Below are 5440 nucleotides of genomic sequence, written 5' to 3'. Positions count from 1 at the left end.
TTAATACTAGAGCCCTACCATCATCTACTCATGAGTAGATTTGTTGAGATGATAGAGATATTGAGGCCTTGATTGCATTATCTATTAAACTCATCGTGATCCCACATACTTTCTCATTTAAGACAACAAAAGATACTTGGAATATACTTGCATATTTGTATCAAGGAAGAGATGAGGTCCCTGTTTCTTACTTACATATTATGAAGGTGACTCTATGGACAATTTTTGGACAAAGATCAAAGATCTGAAGGAGTTCTTGATTGCTATAGATAAGATTTTGCTAGATAGTTCAGTTGTGTAGATTATTATTAATGGTCTTCCTTGTTCTTACTAAATTTTTGCATCTACCCCTTATTTGATAATAAAAGGCAATATAAATGTATAGTCATGTGATGAGTTGATTTTTGTCTTGATGCTAAAAGAATAATCTCCACAAACAGGTCAATTATATTTATTACAAATCAAGCCTAATAAAAAATGTTTTAAAAATGCATTTTTTGCTAGTAAGAGAAAATTTGTGAACCCCCTTTAGACAAAGGAGGTTGATAAGGATGACAAGAAAAATGAGGGTAAGTCTATTATAGGTATTATAAGGCAAAATATCATGTAATTACGAATTGTGCTAAACTGGTTGCAAAAGAGACTAGTATGCCTATTGCAAATACCTCTCCTTCTAAGTTAGAATTTGCAAACATTGTGTAGGATAAAGAAGGGATATTTAGTGTAGAGTGAAGTTATGACACTTATTTATCTTATTCTCGCATGTCAATTGTGGATTGAGATAAAAATTACTTTGAGAGTGATGTCATTAATCATATCACTTCTCAAGTACCCCAAGGGTAATACTATCACATGTGTTAATAACTCATCTTATGCTATTAAAGGAGTTAGAAAATTTTTGTCATTTGCTACTGTTGGTAGTATTTTTACACTTACAAATGATTTGCATGTATAAGAGATCAATAAGAACTTGCTATCAATTTCAACACTTGCCAGCTTGATTCTTTTATTAATGGCATATACACAATTCATGATCTCTCATGTGGTTATATGGTTACTACATCTAGTTCTAGCTATAAAAGCTCAATATTTATGGTAAAAACATGGAAGACATAGCATACACAATTGTAGATTTTCATGTCATTTTAGATGCAAAACTTTGGCATGCACGTTTTGATCATTTGAATTTTGCTAGTTTGTTGTACTAAAGAAATATGATATGGTATCTTCATTGCCTACTCTTGAGTATCCTACAAAACATATTTGTGAGGGCTATATATTAGGTAAAATGTAGCATGCTTTATTTCCAAAAGACGATTCAATGAGAGTTACTAGCAAACTATAGCTTGTACACAATTATGCTTGTGGTCTAATGCAAATATCATCTTTTAGCAACCACCTATACTTCATGTCTTTCATTGATGATATGGTTATATGCTTTGAGAGATAAGTTAAGTATTTTTAACACTTTAAGAAATTTATAATCATCGCTGAAAAATTTTACCAAGTTGCAAAGTGGACACTTTCCTTTTTTATTGAGAGAGGAAGTATCTAGCTAAACGTGGGATAAAACACCCATGTATAATGCAATATACTTCACAAAAAAATGATGTAGCTTAGAGAATGAACAAATCTCTCATGGCGTGATGCATGATTAAAAAATCAAGCTACACCATACAGTTTCTAGCACGATGCTATTTTATGTGTATCTTATGTACTTAATGGGTGTCCCACCAAGGCATACAGTCTAGTACTTGAAGGGAGAAGCCTAAGTGGAAGCATGAGCAAGCAGAAGCTATGGAGGATGGAGCAAGAGAGTAAGAGAGAGAGACACCCCCAATAACCTCCCACTTAAAGGAAAATGTGCCTCGAGTGAAGAGGGAATAAGAAAAAAAATTGACAAATTACAATGTATACATAGAGTACAATAAGATGAGGAATAGAGGTCATCTCATCCAATGCCCATCAACTTCTTAAGGCAAAACACTCTACTGAGAGAATTTTCATGAGTAGATCTACAGGATTTACTTCTGTTAAGATCTTGACAAGGTCAATAGACTTTTCCTCAATGACCTCTCTGTTAAAGTGGTATCGCACCTCAATGTGCTTCGTCTTTGCATGGAAGACTGTATTCTTGGCTAATTGGATAGCACTCATAAAATTCGAATGCAGTGTAGGAACCACTTTAATCATTCCAAGGTCTACCACCAGACGGCCTAACCAGAGAGCCTCCTTGAAGCCTCATTGGCTGCAACATACTCGGCCTCTATAGTAGAGAGTGTCGTGCATTTCTATACCCTGAACATCTAAGAAACAGTACCCCCAACAAAGGTAAACACATAGCCAGAGGTGCATTTTCTATTATTTGCATGTCCTACATAATCAGAGTCAATGTAACCCACTGTATTCTGACTACCATAACATATGCACATATTTGTTGTGCCCTCGAGGTAGTTCATGATACCCTTGATGGCATCCTAATGTCACTTGCCAAGTGTATCCATATAGTGCACCACAACCACAGGGGATTCACTAGTAATAATAAGGAGACGTCACCTGCCTGCAAGAAATATATGAAAATACCCCTTATTTACCCCCTATTTAAGGGACCTTACCTTATAAAATGTACCTTCCTTCCCTTAAACAACCCCCTCCCTTACACTCACATGGTACCATACCGTAAACCCTAGTGGACCCCCTGGGGCCACAATTCCCATTGCAAAAGTGATGGCAAGGTGAGTGGCTATCATGGTATACATCAAATTGCCCACTGCCGATGCATAAGGGATCTTGGCTATCTCAGTCTTTTGCTCATCAGACTGCGAACAATCGTCCTAGCTCACATTCACATGAGAAGGCAAAGGACCGCCAACATGCTTAACATCCTGCATATGAAACCACTTAAGGACCTTCTGGATATACTCCTTTTGTGACAAATAAAGAAGCCCTTGAGAGTGGTCACACGTAACGTGCATCCGAAGAATATGTGAGGCCTATCCCATGTCTTTCACCTCAAAGCTCTTCTTGAGCTGACTTTTTAGAGCATCCATTAGCTCATCAAGAGCTCTCCCAACAATCAATATGTCATCCACATAGAGTGCCAAAATCAAAAGATTTCCATCATGAGTCTTCTTCATGTATAAACACAAATCCATATCACTGTGTGTATAGCTTTGTGAATGCATAAAAGCATCAAACGTGTGGTACCATTCCCTAGGTGCCTGCTTAAGGCCTCAAAGGCTCTTTCTCAATCTGCACACTAGGTATTCCCTACCTTTTTTCTCAAAGCCCTTAGGTTACTGTTGCATACAAATATCCTCATGCAAGTTCCCAATGAGCTTGAGTATGTTGTACCTCATTTTCAACATGCTGTAATTGCAGACTGTTGTATTATTTATGAGAGTAGTCTCCTCCATTTGATGCTATTTTGGTCATAGTTTGTGGACAACTCATTATTTAGTATGTACCTCTTTTTTAAGCTTGTTTTGGCAGTAGTATTGGGACTATTTGCAAGTATTATAGTAGCCTATTTAGTCTATATTGTGCCTATTTTTCTTGTAGTATGGCTGGTCATTCAAATGACAGTACCATCTTCAACATTGAAAAGTTGGATGGCAGTAAATATGGCTATTGGAAGACCCAAATTTGGCAAGATTTGGTGCAAAAATCTCAGATTAGGCCGATCAAATGTAAATGCATTAAGCATGAAGGTCACAATCAGGATGTATGGGATGGCTTAGATGAGCTTTGCACATCCACAATTATCTTGTCCCTTAACAAGAAGGTTTATTATAATGTTGTCACATATGGGTAGTCTACATGGGATATTTGGGAGAAAATCCATAATATCTATGGTAAGCAGAGCCCTGCTTCTCAGATGTATTGGCTAAAGTAGCTTATGGGCCTTCGTATGAAGGAAGGTACCAATGTTTCTCAATTTGAGCGAGTTTCATGCTATCATTGGCCAATTGCCATCACAGGGTATTGACTTTAAGGACAATCTTCCACCTATTTTCTTGTTGGGCACATGCTTGAGTCTTGGGACATATTTTGTACTACTATGTGTACAAATATGCCTGAGAATGGGCTGAAATTATGTGATATAAAGGGTGCACCCTTGATAGAGGAGATCAATAGGAAGAATGTGGATGCTTCTCGTACTTCTCATGCTTTGAATTTTGGGGTCACCATGATGGTAAGAGCAAGAATGACCACTATGGTAGAGACTCGCAAAAGTCTCATTCTAAGTCATGTGGACGTAAGTCCGATTTGACATGCCATTATTGTGGAAAAGCAAGACATATTAGGGCATAGTGCCATTACATGTGCGATGACAAGCACAAGGAAAAGGGCAAAGGGAAAACACATTGTCACATATGGGTAGTCTACATGGGATCTTTGGGAGAAAATCCATAATCTCTATGATAAGTAGAGCCCTGCTTCTCAGATGTATTGGCTAAAGTAGCTTATGGACCTTCGTATGAAGGAAGGTACCAATGTTTCTCAACATTTGAGCAAGTTTCATGCTATCATTAGCCAATTTCCATCACAGGGTATTGACTTTAAGGACAATCTTCCACCTATTTTCTTGTTGGGCACACTGCTTGAGTCTTGGGACATATTTCGTACTACTATGTGTACAAATATGCCTGAGAATGGGCTGAAATTATGTGATATAAAGGGTGCATCCTTGAAAGAGGAGATCAATAGGAAGAATGTGGATGCTTCTCGTACTTCTCATGCTTTGACTATTTGGGGTCGCCATGATGGTAAGAGCAAGAATGACCACTGTGGTAGAGACTCGCAAAAGTCTCATTCTAAGTCATGTGGACGTAAATCCGATTTGACATGCCATTATTGTGGAAAAGCAGGACATATTAGGGCGTAATGCCATTACATGTGCGATGACAAGCACAAGGAAAAGGGCAAAGGGAAAACACAGGACAAGTCTGATGATTGTAGCATTGTCCCTGTGCTAAGTTCAATGTTAAGATCGAAGAGATCAATCTAGTGCAACAACCTAACTTTGATTATGATTACATACTTGCAACTTCTTCTTTGGATGAGTCACATTTGTCTAATGCCTTGCCTGGTTTTACTCAATGTTGGTTGATGGATTCAAGGGCTTCCTTTCATGTGACCCCTCATAGCGAGTGGTTCCACTCCTATCGCAATATGATTGGATCTATTTGTTTCGGGAATGACTTAACATTGCAGATTATTGGTATTAGTGATATTCGGCTACGGTTTGGTTTAGGTCTTATGTTTACTTTACGTAATTTTTGACATGTATCGGCTCTCACGAAGAGTCTTCTCTCTACTCCTAGCACACTGGATGATAAGGGTTACTTTATTTCCTTTGGGGATTCTTCTTAGAAGATCACCGGTGGGAACCTTGTTCTGGCACATGGTGCCAAGTCTGGCACTTTATATCCCTTAG

The sequence above is a fragment of the Lygodium microphyllum genome, chromosome 13 (genome assembly GCF_053477565.2).
Source record: "Lygodium microphyllum isolate KBCC chromosome 13, Lygodium_microphyllum_v1.1.10, whole genome shotgun sequence".
Lineage (NCBI taxonomy): Eukaryota > Viridiplantae > Streptophyta > Polypodiopsida > Schizaeales > Lygodiaceae > Lygodium > Lygodium microphyllum.
The sequence above is the reverse complement of the archived record's forward strand: the minus strand, read 5'-3'. Positions refer to the sequence as shown.